The sequence below is a fragment of the Cyprinus carpio genome, chromosome B2, assembly GCF_018340385.1.
Source record: "Cyprinus carpio isolate SPL01 chromosome B2, ASM1834038v1, whole genome shotgun sequence".
Classification (NCBI taxonomy): Eukaryota; Metazoa; Chordata; class Actinopteri; order Cypriniformes; family Cyprinidae; genus Cyprinus; species Cyprinus carpio.
In genome coordinates, this window is record NC_056598.1 from 19825367 (window position 1) to 19844035 (window position 18669).

Consider the following 18669-nt stretch of genomic DNA (forward strand, 5'->3'; position numbering starts at 1 on the left):
CATGAACTCGTGAAACTTATGTATTCTAGCACGATGGAAGTTTCTGTTTTGGTGTTTTAAACGTAAAAAATAAATGACTTTAAAATTAAAATATGACGGATATCCAAAGGCTTTTATTGTTGTTGTTGTTGTTGTAACACATTCCATAAGTGACACATTAAGATATACACTGCTCAAAAGTTTATGGTATTTTTTATGATTTTTTTATAAAAGAAATTCTATATCTCATGCTTATTAAGGCTGTGTTTATTTAATAAACATTAAAAATAAAAAATATAGTAAAACAGTAATATTGTTATAAAAAGTATCATTTATAGTAACTTTTCTATTTTAGCAAATTTTAAAATCCATTTGTTTTAACTCCTTCAGTTCAGTGCTTTGATAATGGTTGTTATAATTATATTAATTTTAATGCTAAATCATACACAGGTCAATATGAATATAAAGAAACACTTTTTGTCTATGAAAGCGTACTAGAGCATTACTGAAGACAAAAGGTTGGGGAAAACTATTTCTAGCTGGGTTGAATGCTCATTTAACTTGTGAAAACCTTCCTTTAGCCTATCTCCATATACAGCAGAACTGTTGAGCATGGCATCAATTATACATTTGGATATTTGAGAGAAACAGAAAAGTGTTTCTAAGAATCTTCCTGGCTTATTATACATCAAGCACAATGGGCAGAAGGAGATCTAGAGGACAAAGGCACTAGATAAATGACTAAATGAAGTATAAGTGCCATTTCAGACACTGCTTACATGACCTTTCAACAGCTGACATTTCCTGTTTTCCATTTAAGTTAAATAGTCCACATAGAAAAACATACAGAGAGAGAGACAGAAAGCATATTTTGTTTACATAACCTCTTAAGTGGATCATAAGTATCTCACCAAGAAAAAGGCCATGTAGAGCTGTTCAAAATCCCAGGACCCCCAAGCTTTTGGGTCCTTGAGCTGTACCGGGGCGGACAGAGGCAGAAAGTTAGATGAATGGGGAAGGAACACCCTGATCAATACTAAACCTGGACTGCCCACATAGAAGAGAGAGAGAGAAGAATTGGGACAGAGTGGTAAATATGAGCTTAACAGATGGAAGCATCTGTGTTTGTTTGAATGAGCTTCTCCTGAGAATCTTACAACATGCTATAAGCCTGTGCCGTAATGACACATTAAATCTGTGGTAAGACAAAGTCTGCTGTCAGTGTGAGCATTTCCTCTTACGAGGCAAAAAGTAGATATTGTTACTCATTAAAATCCCATCAGCTAAAATAACAGTATTCTGTTTCCTAGAATAGCTGTTTACTCTTTGCTGCTAGTATGCAGTGTATGGAGTCATCATCTAAACTAATTAGCAATCTTTTTAAGATTCATCACTTAGATTAAGTACAAAAACCTATACATACTTATGAAAATAAACAGAGACCTTGAAATGAAGTTAATAGGCGTAGTTATGATGAAATGATCAAAGAGTCTAGAATGTGTGCAGTATATTATTAATTCCTTGGAGTGCACAGTTTTATAATAAGACAGTTTTATAATAATACATGTATATGAGATGTTTTTAAGGAGATTGGAGCTAATTGTCACAAAATAATGTTGACAAGGACTGTATTTTAGCAAGGAATCAACACTTTCTTGTCTTTGCTTTATCTACGGTTTTGTATTATAGTTAAAAATGCTTACAATATTCTTACAATTAAGAATTTGCATATTTATTTGCCAATTCTATTTCTGTATAGAAAAAAAAAATCCAAAAACAGCCCATGACAAACAACTTAACCTATACAATGTGACAAAACATCAGTGTGAGTCAAACACATTTTCTTTGATTAATTGTTTTTTTTTTTTTCTGAGCGATAATGGTTAAAATTTTAACAGATTTTTTATAGACAAAATTTTGTGTCTATACAAAAATAATAAATATACACTGAAGTAAAAAAAAGGTGACTAGTTACAATCTTTTGTTTTATTTATAAATTAGTTTATATATTTAATTTATTTATTTAATTTATCTGTTTAACTTTATATTTAATTATACAGTTTTCTCAAGTTACAAAATGTTGTCAGTTGACAACGTACAAACATTACATAACAATCTGTTTTACTCTCTGAATAATATTCAGAGATATTTCTGCATGCTCAATGCCTAACATCTGTGCCACAATTCTACACTATTCTATTCTCCTGGCAAGGACGAGGATGGTATGGAAATATCAGGAAGGATAAGTCCTGCGGATTTCATTCCATTTGCACCAAATTCCTGCATTCAAAGGTCACATCAATAAGTCTTTATTTCAAGCACATGCACTATTAATCATTCAAACTCACGTCTGTCATCACAGAAGGCTAATGTGCTGTCTATAGATCTGTCCTGCCTCGAGGGTCACCCTTCACCTTAAAAAGTGTCATTGATTTCTCTGCTTTCACACCAAAGATCTATGAATATGTGACATTCTGTCTCAGTCTGCATTTTATTTTTCAAATTATTGTGACAAATTATTCTAATACAGTTAAGCGTAATAAAAAGACTCAGGATTAAATGGAGACAATATAAGCAATATCACGAGCCTTGATAATCATAAAAACAGCACAACTGCGAGTGTGATATTGTCGATCCAGTTGTTTTTTAATCAACAGATTAATACTGAGTCACTTATATTTAGCTTTATCTGTTTTTGGTCCACCAGCACAACTAGTTCCAAAAAATATAGCCACACAGAGTAGTGATATCTCGAATGTATTGACTGAATGAATGATTCAATGACTCACTCATAAAGATACACTTGTTTCATTCCTGAATAAATCAGCTTGGCTGAATGAAATGGCTGAATGAATGACTCAGTGATCCACTCATAAAGACACTTGTCGCCACCTACTGATGTACCATGTAAACTACAGCACAATTCATTGAAATCCCCGCCACTAATGGATTGTACATTAATAAAAATGATAACATCTTTATCTGTATTAAAAAAAAAAAAAATAATAATATTCATACTGTCAGTTAATCAATACATAAGAAAATTACAATCTTTGGCTAATGAAAAGATTGCAAAGGTCATAGAGTGATTTATTGTAGAATGAGAATTTCCTATAAATCATCAGCAGCACATTCATATGACAGTTGCTAAGGGCCTTCTTAGCTGTAAACCATCACCAAACAAACTAATGGGGCCACATAATTCTGCATACTGTTGTTTTATGTCTTTTGTAATCTTTACTTTAACTGTACTGTACTTTTTTGCACTAATGCATGGTGTTTACCAATAATATATTCTGTAGAAATGAGAAGTCTTTCTGAGTAGCTGTTAAATAAAGGATGGTTCTGCACTCTGCTTATGAAATGAAAGACATTACTTATTAGGTACAGAACCACCTCTGGTAATTTCTTCCTCAAAAGAAGCATTTATAAGCAGAACAAAAATAGTGCCTAATTATGTGTTCTTCAGCAAACTACAGAGACTTTGTCTAACTATGAAAGCATTTCCTAAGACTGCAAGCACAGAAGGGATTTGCACCTTGATTTAATGCATTTCTATTCTATTCATTTCTGTTTTTAACATGCCCACATTTTATATAACCAACGTGCAAGTGTTGTTATGCTTTTATGACCCTTTTAACCAAAGGACCGTCCTCTTTAAAGCAAACGACAGAGCATCAAATGGTGGTTTGGGGGCGTCTGGTAGAGCTTAATGTTTATCTCCCACCATTCAGATATTGGTTACAGTACAGTTCATGCTGTGCTTGCTATGAATTATGAAAAACACTGAATTATTATGTAACTTGCTTTTAAATGACTGAGTTCCACATTTGAGAATTTGAAAAAACAGTTAAATCATTGCATTGGTGGCTTGATGAAAATAATTGTGCTATTTTTCTTTCTCTCTCTTTTTTTTAGAAGACCACTGGTGACTTTGCAGTACATCAGAGGGTAAGTGTGATAGATTTTATTTTATTTTTTTAATGCAAAATTGAATCCATCCATCCAATCCATTATGATTTGCCTATAAAAATGTAAAATAACAAAATACAAAACCAGATGCCTGACATTTTATAACTGTTTTTTTTTTCTACTGCTTTTATAAAGAAAGTATTGATAAAAATCAAATCCAAGTTGATGGCGGAGGAGAAGGAGAATGTAAAGGATATAATAAAGTGAGCAGCACTTTCTTGTCAGTCTAACAAAAGCATCACAATGCCTTGTGTTAAAAGGTCAGCAGCGAAAATCTTTATCACTGTTAAACCTTCATTGTAAAGTACTGTTTTTGTTTTGTCCTCAAACAAAAACAATGTTGCATGCAAATGGCAGCATACAGTGTAACAAAACAGCATTTCAGTCCATTTAATTGCTGATTTTGCTTCACACAGGGAAAATAGTGGTCTCTAAGTACCTACCCTGGAGCTAAATCAATGCAAAGACATTGCTCAACTTCGAAGCTCACCTCCCCTCCTTTCTTAAAATCATTTGAAATTCTTCTGTATATGAGAGATGTACATAAAGACCATTGGGGAAATAAAAATACACACTAGTCTGGCCTCTCCCCATGCCAGTCACACTTAAAGTAAAACTTCTTGCAAAATAAGCGTCATAAGTGGCCCACGCTAAAGAAAACAATAGCAGCCTGTGTCCGATAACAGATAGAGAGGAAGTGTAAATAAACCACACTGTGCATGAAATCAATGAAGTCCAATGCTTTTTCTAAGTCCTGCTAATGCACTCAGCCTCATAAAGGCCCACACTGGGGCACTTTGTCAGGTTTTGATAATGTCTCGGGGACTCCGATGACTGTTATATCTCTGCTGGTAAAGAGCAGGGCCCAGATGAAAAATGAAATGGAAAATTAATGGCTTTCCGCAAAGACAAATTATAGAGGCTGGTTATTTCACATAGACTTGGTTCACACAAAGTACATCTACTGTTAAAATGATTTTTTTAAATTCTGTTATTTATGGAAGCTTGTTTCTGCCACAGGGTTAAAAAAGGGGGCGAAATCAGAATTCTGAGATTTAAACTCTATATAAAAATATAACATATATTTTATAAAAATATAAAACTAATATTAAATAAGTAATAAAATAAAATGTATTTTTATAAAAAATGACAGTTTCAGGATATAAAATTGTGAATTGTTAGATATAAACTTGCAAATGCAAGAACAAAATTCAAAACTGTGAGATAAAAAGTCATTTACCTTTTTTATTCTTTGGCACAAAAAAAAAAAAAAAAAAAAAAAAACCTGAATTGCGAGAATTAAACTGAGAATTCTGATTTTAAAAAATCTGATTTTTAAGATGTAACCTCAGAACTCCAAGAAAGAAAGTCAGAATTCTTTGTTTATATTACACAATCTGAAAACAGTTGACAGTTTACGATTCTTTGATTAATAGAAAGTTCAAAAGAACATAATTTATTTCAAATTTTTAACTGTGTAAAACAGTCTTTACTGTTACTTTTGGTCAATTTTAATCTGTCCTTGCATAAGAAAATTATTAATTTCTTACTCACTGGCAAAAAATAAAACTTAGTTTTCAGACTAAAACAATAATTTGTCTATTTAAATGCTTAGAAATAGCTGACTCTTAATTTTCATAATAAAGTTTGTGTAAACTGTATTTAGCACTAAGGACAGACACTGTATTCTGCCTTGGTGTGAATATTGCCACACACACAGCTAGACCTTCTCCCTCCAAGATCAGAATGGATGGATTCAGGGTCCGAATTTCAATTCACAGAAAGGCTTTTGTAGTTAAAAGGCCAGACCGTTATAGTACAGAATGGCCTTTTTCAAAAGCATTTGGCAGAAAGTGGATTAAGTTATTGATTTGTGGAAAATGTCACAGCATAAATATTTGCGTTTTAATGCAGTACAGTGTGATCAGTGTTGACTTTTCTCAATGAGTTTTTCATTTCAGCGCTACAGCTGGAGTGAGTGGAAACTGTTGCCACAATTCATGTGCTTCTCAAATAAGGGCTTATGTGTTTAGCATTGCTGAATGATTAGCATGCAAAATGAAATGAATTGCTTTCATTGATTGAGTTTCACACTGTTATTAACAGCAATGAAGACAGACAAGAGGCCATGGATGACTTAGCTCTTTGTGGTGGAAAGCGTTGACGTTAAAACATATATCTCATGGGATCTCACTTAACCTTTCTGTTTCGCAGTTTAAACGTGATAAATGAGTACATTAAATGAAAGTGAAACATTTTATTATCCTTGACAGCTGTGGAGTACCTTGGGTTTCAGGCTTTTTCTTTTATGTGGAATTTAACTGTTAAAGGACAATTGTTCATTGCCATTTGCTGGTATTATGTATTGCAGATTAGTTTATTTAATAATTAATAGCATGAATTACCATCTCTGAAACCTACTTTACCTCAAACTTTTAAACTAGGTCATCTGTTGGAGAATGCATGAGGTAGTCCCTTTGTTTATATATATATATATATATATATATATATATATATATATATATATATATATATATATATATATATATATATATATATATATATATATAAAACCATATATATATATATATATATATATATATATATATATATATATATATATATATATATATATATATATGGGTTGTTGTTTTTTTTTCTCGAGGTCAGTCATCAGAGATCCTTTGTAGGACGTTTGGAGGCCATTATGTCAACAGGACAAAAAGGGAAAGATGCCATTTTAATTAAAGTTGGCAGATTTACCATCCACATAGGGTTTAAAACATCACCCGTCTGTGCAGATCGAGGCCGAAGTACCAGCGATAAAAATGATTTATGCTAGCCAGGGCAGCGGAGAGATTTCTCTAAGGAACTGGTGGAGGAATTAGCACAGGCATTGCAAGGCTGTACTGTAATGAGGAGGAATGACATTCATACCCTTAAAAAAACGAATTGTGCAGTCAGGCCAAACAATCAGTTACTCTGCCTCAACATGGGCCCAACTCTTTCCTTGAGATGTATTTTCAACCTGGGATTAGAAGACAAAAGATAGTAGATCTGGAAAGAGAAAAAAAAAAAAGATCTGAGATTTTCATTAGTCTACTTAATTAGTTTCACACTAGTTTAAACCAGTTATTTTTGAAGACTATGAGTGGAAATCAATGAGAAAATTAATTAATTACAGGATAATCTGATTAATCTGTGCTTATAATGTTAACTAAAACTATTAAAAATCATTTTCAGTAATTGAAATATGTAGTTCTCTCACTTCTGCTGACTGTCAAAACCGGAAGCCACTCAGGTGGATGATGTAGCACGTCGGCGTTGTGTGATTAGTGACAAGCACAGAGAGAGAACAAAACAAATCGCCGTTCACGAATTAGAACCACAAAACAAGGATTTATTAAGGAAAATGCCGGAGGATTTCGAAATAGATAATAGATCGTTTCAATAGATAAGACCATTATTCATCGTCTGGTATTGTTTATAGCCATTTGAAGCTGCACTGAAACTGTAATTTTGACCGTTTGGAGTCCATTGAAGTTCACTATATGGAGAAAAATCCTGGAATGTTTTCATCAAAAACCTTAATAACTGAAGAAAGAAATACATAAACATCTTGGAAGACATGGGGGTGAGTAAATTATCAGGAAATTTTAATTTGAAAGTGAACTAATCCTTTAAATAAATAATTTGAGGTTAAAATACAAACAATTCAACAACTAAATAAAGTAAATGAAAGATACATAGAAATATTTAAAAACTGAATTGTACTGTAATACAAATGAAAAACAAAACACAATAAAATTAAAAGGAAAATTAAAAATATAAAAAAATAAAATCTAAATAATACTATAATAATATTGGCATATATTAAAATTTGCTGAGAAAAATCCTCCAGGTTATGAAAAGAAGAATTTAAGACATTGGATTACGGAAGAATATTGGCTGAATGATTCAGCGTTTTTTGAATGAATAATTTACGAATAATATAATGACACTTATTAAGACTCGTTTCTTTTGTTTTCTTTGTTTTTAGGCTAAGCATATTGGTAGAATTAATGATTCAATGACTCACTCGTAAAGAAAGTCAATTGTTTAGTTTCTGAAAGAATCTACTTTTTTTTTTTTGAATGAATGAATGAATTGGTTGAATAAATTATTCAAATTACTCTCCAATAAAGAGAGTCACTTGGTGTAACAATGTAACTTGCAGAAATAAGAGTATTTTGTAAAAGCCCTACCAAATATGTTTCATGTTTGATACTGGAATATAAGCTTACATTTCAACATATTAACACATTAAACTGACAGCCCTATATAGATACTATAGGAATGGCATGAAAGTCAATGATTAGCCCTATTTTAGATACTCTGTTCCACAGTACACAGTACCAGTGCACAAAAAATGTATAATTCCAGTTCCAAGATATACTGTTTAAAATTCAATAGAACATTTATAAGTCTTCATCTAGTACAGATCATTACTTTTGTGGCTGTAAGATCTGCAGCTCTCTGTTATAATAGAGAGACAGCCTTAATTCCTTAATTATAATCCTGATCTTCCAATTGCACATCCTTAGTTAGTGTGCTTTCAGCCAATTCTGTGCACGAAGAATCCAAAACACTTGGACTGGTTCCCTTAAGCTCACATCTTTGAATGTTTACAGAGAAAGAGTACCAAGAAAAAATGAGAGCTCGCTTTGTTGATATTACCACTTTGACCTCAGTACAGTTAAAAGTCAAAGACTAGCTCTCATAGCGCTCAGCTGTTGGTAATGGTCTCGGAAGCTTCGTTTCTATACTTAGGCAGCCAGTTTTGAGGAAGAAAGGCAAATGTTTGAAGCATTTATGTGTGCAAAGGTTCTGCAAAGACTCCAGGCACCAGATGCTGGAGACATGAAAGTAGGACCTTCAAAAACATTACACTCCCTTTGTTTCTTCACCTCAAACAGCTCATTTTGCTGAGAGTCCCTCTTTCCTGTGAAATGAAGCTGAATTGATTCTGTGAAAAGATAATCATATTATTCCTCTCCCCCATGGAGAGACAAGGCGATTGCATCTCTGGTGTGGTGTTGTCTGTCAGCATTGGTATTTTTAATTAGCACCTGGAAGATCATATTGTATGCCTCCCCACGGCACATTTGAGAGGGGGCCATTCGAAAACTGTTCATGTAACCATTTGGAGCATCAATACTGTCTCCACACAAGCGAGTATTGGGAGAAAGCAAAGGGAGAGATGGAAAAACTGCTGTTTTTGTGAATAGAGGTGGGCAGTGGGTTACTAGGTCAACAATGGTAAGCACTTCACATTTACATATTCAGCCTTAGCATTGTATTATGAATCATGTATTTGTTGAGGATTTTCTGAAGTATATTTTCTATGTAGTATTTTATATGTAATAAACAGCAGTGGTTCTCAACTGGTGGGAAAAAAAAATGTAACAAAAGACATTGTGTCACAATCAATAAGAATTTGCATGTATTTTTTGTGCAAAACCACATTTTATAATTTGTTCCTAATTGAATTTTTTAAATGTTATATATAAACTACTAAATTTAAACTCTAAATTCAATTCTTTTTTCCTTTTTGTTCTTTATTTAGTTCATTTTTTTCCAAATCCCAAGTGTCCACAAAAAATACTGAGCACAGTAATACTAAAGCATCATTTTACATAAATAGTGTTTAAAGAATAATGTTAAAGTGAATAAAATATTGGTAATTCTAACCTTACGCTCATAGTTTTTAATACATCACATCCGATCGGGCTGTCGCATACAGTCTAGCTGCAGAAGTTCAAATATTTTAATGCATCCGAAGCGCAAATTGGATCTGAATTTTCCGCACATGCATATGATCGGAACTCCACGCAGCTCCCGCACATAGACTGTAAAAAAGACACTACTCTTTATTTGAAGAGAATGACTTCCGGTCTGTCGCTTGTCATTCGTCAGAAATAGTTAAAAGGCGGCTTAATACTCTGATGTCACATGCACTTTTAACAATGTCCTTACTACCTTTCTGAGCCTTAAAGTGGGACTTTTTTGTTGTTGTTGTTTTTTTTTTCTAGGCTTGATTGTGTTTATGGGTTGGTTTGTGTGATTTGTTTTTGCTTCATTTAAAAAAAAAAATACAACATTCACATAATTTACCTTTATCCTACACCACTCTATCCCTTCTCCTATAAACGCGCTGATGATTTCCTGTAAAAAAAGCTTTAATACAGCAGAATACATGATTGTGTTGTAACATTTTTGTAACAGTAAAGTGTTTGCCAGCAAATATTGCTCGTTACCACAGCAACCGCATGCACATCCATGTTAAACACTTCTCGTAGCTATGTGAAAAATATTTGTTTGTCTATACTGTATAATTGAAACACAGTTCACTGATGGAGCTGACGAGCTAATAATCTGAATAAGAGAGAGAGAGAGAGAGAGAGAGAGAGAGAGAGAGAGAGAGAGAGAGAGAGAGCATGTGCAGAGGAGGGGGGAACATGATTAAGAACCGCTGCTTTAGAATATTGATTTTGAAACTTGTGAATCCGTTATAATCGTTAGAAGATAGAATTGTGATTCATATATGAATAGATCTTTTTGTGCACCCTTAGTTTGACGGCATGGCAACAACTCTTTCTCTTCTCTAAAGCAGTGGAACATGGCTCCGCCCCCTTTGATGCATGTTCCCGGGGACGGGTCAGTTTCAGGGTTTGTGATGTCACCAACCCGGGAAGTAGCTCATTGTAGTCCTTACGAGCCCTTTTTGTAAACATTAAACTGCCATAAATTTAAAAGACAATATATATGTTTGCAATGAACTTTCAGCGTCATAACTTGTGGCCTCGCTAAGAAGACTGCTTTCAAAAACATCTTGCCAACCCCAAAATATTTAAACAGTATATAGTAAAATTTAGTAGATGAAAGCTTTACAAAACACAAAGCAGTACAAAACAACACTAGAAAAGTCAAAGCAACAGACAAAATGTGGCGAATACCCTTAAGAACTGTGGACTGTGGCTGCTGTGATGCATTCATACAGCATACATCTATACAGCCATAGTTAACACACTCCACCCTGCATGTTTATTAGTGCACAGGCATGCACAACAGCGGATGTTGAAGTTATTCACCCCGAGAGTGATGGGAGCTTCCGCTACTCTGCGCAGTGTGGACAGCTGGGGTCAGTTTAATTGCGCACGGGTCAAGCAATAATGAAAGCCTTTCCCCCCGTGAACAACCACAGGGCAGCAGCACAGACAGGTCCGCACAAAATACTGCATAAAGTTTGTCCAGCTAAATCACCATTGGTTATTTTTCAGCCTGTCACAGAAGTGCATGGATATTAACGACAAATAGGTCTAGCAAAGCGTTATCTAAACAACTCTCCGATTCAAGCGTGCTTGTGGGTCTCTTTTCTTAATTACTAATTGCCAGGATTAGATCTGAGATCCATTGCCTCATGCATTTTAAATGAGGTGAGTCTCAATGATTTCTTATTAGTGCCTTTGCACAAACACTGCATTCATGGTATATTGAGCTCCTCCAGGTACACAGGGAAAATAGAAGTATGGTCTTCCTAGGATCTTTTAATGAATATAATATAGTACATTCTTTCCTATATAGCTGGACTCTGATATGCTGAGTTACCTTGTTTGTGAGGCTTAAACATATTGTTTCACTTTTGCTTTGTTGTAGCGCGTTCTCTTAAGAAATGTATACAACATATTGAGGCTTTGTTGGCCTCATTTACAGATAAATACATTTTTTATTCAAGCAGAGGAGTGACCTTGTAAAAGAGCCAGTGCAGATATACATCACCACACTTACCGAACACTGAATGCGACCTGGTTGAATGTAATGCATTCTGTTCAACACGCTGTCATACTCACCGAGAAACAGACATTGGGAGGGAAAGCAGACCTAAATATTTAAACAGAAGGAGGTCAAAGGATACAGCGAAAGCATCAGTTTGTTTTAAAAAAAAGTGATGGAAACAGAGGGAGTGCACAGATGTGCTGGATGCGTCATCACAGTTGAAAAGTCTTAGCTTTTGAATATTAATTAGGTTAGGCACTAAAAAAGTTAAATATTTTGATAAATACATGTATTATTCAAAGCCTGCAGCACAGTATGTGCTCATTTTCAAGTCAAAAAAAATGTCCAAATCAATAGCAAATTGAGTTGCTATTTTTCAGTATGCCAGAAAGTTTTCATTTCTCAGGGATTTGAGAGAGTAATTTTTCTTGCTGTTTAAATCAAATGCTCAAATCTTCATTCGTCTGCCACTGTTGGTCCCAGGATTTTGTAGCTCAGTGGATTAATGGAGCAATCTGAATGTTAAGTAGCATTTTTGATTTGAGTACACTGGGTTCTGGGCTCTAATGTGCCCTAATCTAACATTTTATTTTAATAAATCAAAATTGCAGTTCTGCAGCAGTAAGTGGGGCACATTTCTTATAATGTTATTTTGTGGTTTCATTAGAATGGACAGTGAGGTGCATAAATGCAATAAATTAAGATGTACCTAATTATTTCATAAGAAAAATAGAAGAAAAAAAATCAACCATTGACCTAACCAGAAAACAACTGTTTCCTCCTCTTTTGCTAAATTTCCAAAACTAGTTGACTCCTTATTGATATATTTTATATTATAGACTAAAGTGTTCTTTTTTAAACGCATGTACAGTACATGTAACTCTGTTCCCATGCTAATACAGTGTAGTTCTGCTTCATTACAGTACAAAAAGCTTCTATCATTCCAGCTTGTTTAAGCCCCTTTGAAGATAAATGGAGAAGAAATTTTAACACATTCCTCTTCTTGTACTTTTGTACGTTTTAGATATAGACCACACTCTCAAAAAGGGTTGGGAACTGACAATACTTTCCTTTTCCTTTTTCTTTTTCTTTCTTTTTTTTTTTAATACCAAAACCAAATGATATTAATTTTCGTTAACTGTTCTGCATGCATGCTTCCCCCGAAGTATAAGGAATATTGAAAATATGAGACCTAAATCAGACGGGAAATAAATCATATCACAATGTGTAGTGAAATACATGTTAGTAGTATTAAAATAATAATAATAATGAATTAAATGTTTCCATATTTTGTTTGTTTAGTATTGTTGAATTTAATTATAAAGTTAATTATTGGACTTCACTTATGCTATCTCTAAAAATATGTAACCTTAATGGAAGTGTCAAGTACTTGAAAAATTAAGAAGAATCAAAACCAGAATCATTAAATTCTTTTTGATTCCCATCCCTACTATCTGGCAACTGTATTATTAATTTAATATCACAACAATATGTAAGAACACTGTTTAGAAAATAGGGTGATAGCAATCATAACTGCTAGATAACAATTTTAAAAGGTTATCTCTCCCACAAAAAAAGAAAAAAAGAAGAAAGAAAAAAAAATACAGACGACCATGTAAAACAACGACTTTTGTAAAAAAGCCTTTGCTAGCTGGTAACCCTAATACGACTAGCATACTTTCTCGCCTTCAGCAAGCCATTTATGTCTACTGGGTGAATGTTTAGTTACCTAATTAATATTTCATATCTTACACCCTGGGTAAATAGCATATCGAAAACATGGGTTGGCTTTGATAAGAAAGTGCTGGTCGGTGCATAGAAATCCACTAATGACCGTTTTCCTTGTGCTACGAAGCTAAAATATAAATTTATGCAGCACTATTGCACTGATGCGGAAATCCTATTTCCACCCACGAGAAGATGAAGTTTCACCTATCCAGCACTGAGTTCATTGCACATTCCTTTTATTTTTAGGTTCACTACCTCACTAGATGGAGAGGAAGCATCCAAGACGTTTAACAGAACCTCCATTTATTACATAACTATGCATTTATATACCACATTACCCGTGGAATGACTTTAAAGAAGAATTGGCTGTTCTTTACAGACAGTATATTGGGTGAGCACTACATGTTGTGTCTGAAAGAAGAAGCAGGGCTTGGGTGCAGGGTACATTACATCAATCATGCTAATCCTCCTGTTCCAAATCAGAGAGTCAGCTAAGCCAGAGGGAAGCAGTTGAAGTTCTAGAATCGCTCTTTGGAAGACAAGCCTGTAATTTGATAAAAAGTGCAGGAAGGGTGAAAAGGGATCTGAGAATGAGCTGTGAGCCGTATCATTTCTGTGATGAAAATTGTGATGTTAACGCCGCCTGTAAATAACGACCGCAGATGGCTACTCCTTTGGTGTTTGCATAGAGGTTGTGGCACAATTCTCAGTTGTATGAGGTGAATACTGATTTAAAAGGGGGCGATTAGTGTTGGCGGAATATGATCAAAATTCATTTATTCTCAAAACTGGGCCATTGGCTATACCTGTCCTTACGTAAATAGATTATTTCATCTCTATAGCACAGGAGCACAAACTATTAATGAAACCACCTTGTGTGTGTACCAAACAAAGAGAAATACCACAATAAGTACAAATTATCCCAAGGCAAGGTTTCTTTATTACTACGTTGTTCTCAAAACAATGATAATAAAAAAACTGAAACAGAACAAAATGTTAAAATGTGTACAGCACTGCAGTGCATTTCCCTTCACTAGTTTATTAGATTCGGTCAGTACACATTTTCCAAATCATTCCTCAGTGAGACTTAACCTAAGTTGAAAAATAAGAAACCCTTAAGGAATTGTTAGTATTAACGCATTCCCCTTTAAATCACCTAGAACATTATTACATGGTTTAGGCACCAGACTATAGGTAGATGTGCTTGGCAGAACTAAGTTTGGCTTTCTAATTACTCCTAATAGGAGGCCCCTATTGATTCTGTGAGCGGGCATTGATTGGTTGGATTTTAAAAAGGCATGTGTCCAGACTCCCCCTCCAAATGCTTCAGAGGATGAAGCGGACACCCCCTGCTGCGCACTCTCACCCTCTAAAGCAAAGACAGGGAGTCATCGATTGCCAGGAAAACAATGTGCGTACGTGCACATCCAGATGGCAGCCAATATTGGCTAAGTATTTGTTTTTATCTGGTGCAATCACAGGAACTTCCACCTTACAGAAATAGGTGACTAAAGACCAGCATGTAGAGCTGTTTGACTTACTGGTTTAAGTGTGAGACTTCAATATTCAAATCCTTTGTTTCTTTTTGAACTGTCAATCTATTTGTTTTTTAAATTCAAATTAGTTAAAAAATTCTGACAATTAAAAATTCCAGAATATAAAATTTGCATGATTCATTGCTTAAAGGGAAAGTCCACTCAAATATTAAGATTCTGTCATCTTTTAATCACCCTATATTACTTACTTCCCATTGTGGAACAAAAAATATATATATGTTGAAGAACTGAAGAGTTTTGGTTCCCTATGACTGGAATGGAAGTCAATGTGAACGGAAACTGTTTGGTTACCAACATTCTTCAAAACAGAGTAAATGATGACAGAATTTTCATTTCTGGGTGGACTATTTTATTTTATTTTTTTATGTTTTTTATGTTCTTTAGAGTTAATTGAACTAAATTCATCAAAATGGCAGCTCTATTTTTTCCCCCTGGATTAAACTTTACTACCACTGCACTTTGAGCTCTGGCTCTCAAGACAGAACAAGTACAGTACAATGACAATCTACTGCTAACAATGCAATAAGTATTCACTGCCAGTTCTAGCTCTTATTGCCTAGGGAGAAGAAGGTGATGTGCAAAGCGATGATGGCATGATGTAATACAGGATCAGTCCCATTGCAATCCATGAAAAAAAAAGAAAGGCTGAGGGGCACTACTCAGAGTTACTAAGCATCAATGAACTGAAAGAACAAAAAGAGGCAGTGATAGAGATGTGGAATGATAGAGGGGAAATCATTATAGCCTACTAGTTCTGAATACCTGGTTGAGATGTTCAACAAATTTAACAAGCAAACTCATTACTCTGAGATTTAATTTTCCCCCATTTTCTTTTGCAGCTTATTTTCCAGGGATAGTTCACCCAAAATATATTTTGTCATCATTCACTTCCTCTCGCATTTTCTGTATGACTTACTTTCTTTTTTAGAACACACGTTTTGGAGAATATTATTCATGGCATGCTGCTGCCATCCAAAGTGGATGGTGACCAGTGGATGTCAAGCTACAATAAGGACAAAATAAGACCCACAGTAGTCCATATGACTCATGCACTATAATCCAAATCATCTGCAGCCATATGATCAATGCACAGTTCTGGCATGAAACTCTAGATGGCGCAGTCCAATAGGTCTAACTCAATCTGAACTAATGACATCGTTATCACATGGCACAGCTGATTGGTTCTCTCCTGTATCGGTAGCCAATGAGCTTGCTGCTCAACATTCAAATATATGACTTGTGCTTGCCGTAGCAGTTGCAGCTTGCTTCAAAAACCTCCACCTTCCCCAGCTCCACCTGTAAAGATCTGCTACAAGGTGATTCATGTATGCTATATGGCGGTTATTCCATATATGTTATATTTGCAGTACAAGTGTCATGTACATTACCATGCCAATCCCTCCCTAAAATTATTGCTGGACAGTTGTCGCCATTTACTTTTTATTATATGGGAAAAGAGCAGCTTGGACATTCTGCTATATATAAAAAAGAACTCCTTTTGTGTTTCTTGATAGAAAACGTTATTCAGGTTTCAAATGACAGCCGTACTATTTTTGTTTCATTGAGATACAGTACTATTATAGTTTATATTTTCCATTTTTAATTACATTTTTGTTAAAGTTGTGATTTTATCACTTTTATTTATTTATTTATTTTTATTTTCATTTTTAATAGCCTATAGTTTTGAACCCTGAAAGACAGGTGAGTAATTTCATTTTTGGATGAACTTTTCTGTTTAAATGTCAAATGCAATATTAAATTATGTTTATATTTCCTCAGCTCAATATTCAGCTGCAACACTTTCTCTACTTATGACATTCTCATACTTTCTTTTTTAAACAGATATTGACTGGAGGAAAATGCATTATGACAATTAATAACAATAAGAACATTATGGACGCATTTCTTTTTTGTGCCCAAAACACTCTCAAAGACAGTTTTCACTACCACAAGTACTATCATGGCAGTAAACTGATACCAGATCGTACTTTGATGTGCTTTAAATGTCAAATGGCTGCTGTACATTCAAATCCATCCAATTTCAGGCAGTGACAAGCATTAGACACAAGATGGATAAGTGGGTGGAATCAGGATTTAAATGAAAGTTAAATAATTCGCTCCACTAATGAGACACGAAGCTATTTGGATCCTTTCACTGGAGTTGGGTGCATGAAGTGCTTTGGTGCATTGCGTACCTGGATCCCGCTTGATTGCAATTTATTTTTAGGATATGGAGACTGTGGGGGCAGAATGAACGAACCTTTTTCTTATGTGACAAAGGAGAAAACAGCTGCAGAGTTGGCAGCAATCTCATAGACATTCCTTTGTCCTTGGGGACATCAGTACTGTCCAGCATACAAATAATAAACTGTAATCAACCCAATAGATTGTTATATGTATATATATATATATATATATATATATATACACACACAGTGGTGTGAAAAAGTGTTGGCCCCCTTCCTGATTTCTTATTTTTTTTGCATGTTTGTCACACTTTAATGTTTCAGATCAAACAAATAACACAAAAAGATAACACAAGTAAACACAACATGCAGTTTTTAAATGTAAGTTTTTATTATTAAGGGAAAACAAAATCCAAAACTACATGGCCCTATGTGAAAAAGTGTTTGCCCCCTAAACCTAATAACTGGTTGGACCACCCTTAGCAGCAACAAATGCAATCAAGTGTTTGCGATAACTTGCAATGAGCCTGTTACAGCGCTGTGGAGGAATTTTGGTCCACTCATCTATGCAGAATTGTTGTAATTCAGCCACATTGGAGGGATTTCGAGAATGAACCGCCTTTTTAAGGTCATGTCGCAGCATCTCAATAGGATTCAGATCAGGACTTTGACTAGGCCACTCCAAATTCTTAATTTTGTTTTTCTTCAGCCATTCAGACATGGACTTGCTGGTGTGTTTTGGATCATTGTCCTGCTGCAGAACCGAAGTTCGCTTCAGCTTGAGGTCACGAACAGATGGCCGGACATTCTCCTTCAGGATTTTTTGGTAAACAGCAGAATTCATGGTTCCATTTATCACAGCAAGTCTTCCAGGTCCAGAAGCAGCAAAACAGCCCCAGACCATCAAACTACCACCACCATCTTTTACTGTTGGTATGATGTTCTTTTTCTGAAATGCGGTGTTACTTTTACGCCAGACGTAATGAGATACACCTTCCAAAAAGTTCAACTTTTGTCTCGTCAGTCCACAGAGTATTTTCCCAAAAGTCTTGGGGATCATCAAGATGTTTTCTGGCAAAACTGAGACTAGCCTTTGTGTTCTTTTTGCTCAGCAGCGGTTTTCGTCTTGGAACTCTGCCATGCAGACCATTTTTGCCCAGTCTCTTTTCTTATGGTGGAGTCATGAACACTGACCTTAACTGAGGCAAGTGAGGCCTGCAGTTCCTTGGATGTTGTTGTGGGGTCTTTTGTGACCTCTTGGATGAGTCGTCACTTGTGCTCTTGGGGTAATTTTGGTCGGCCAGCCACTCCTGGGAAGGTTCTCCACTGTTCCATGTTTTTGCCATTTGCTAATAATGGTTCTCACTGTGGTTCGCTGGAGTCCCAAAGCTTTAGAAATGGCTTTATAACCTTTTCCAGACTGATAGATCTCA

The 18669-nt window shown here is 34.9% G+C and overlaps 1 protein-coding gene across 4 annotated transcripts in view; it reads left to right on the forward strand.

The window, feature by feature from the left end:
• LOC109078957 (tenascin-R-like) overlaps positions 1–18669 on the forward strand; it is a 126051-nt gene that overhangs the window by 27822 nt on the left and 79560 nt on the right. For 3 of the 4 annotated variants that reach the window (XM_042718545.1, XM_042718548.1, XM_042718547.1), the window contains exon 2: positions 3898–3930. The gene's annotated coding sequence lies outside the window, so the exon portion shown is untranslated. The remainder of the gene's footprint in view (positions 1–3897; positions 3931–18669) is intronic. The other variant, XM_042718546.1, reaches the window with a different exon arrangement.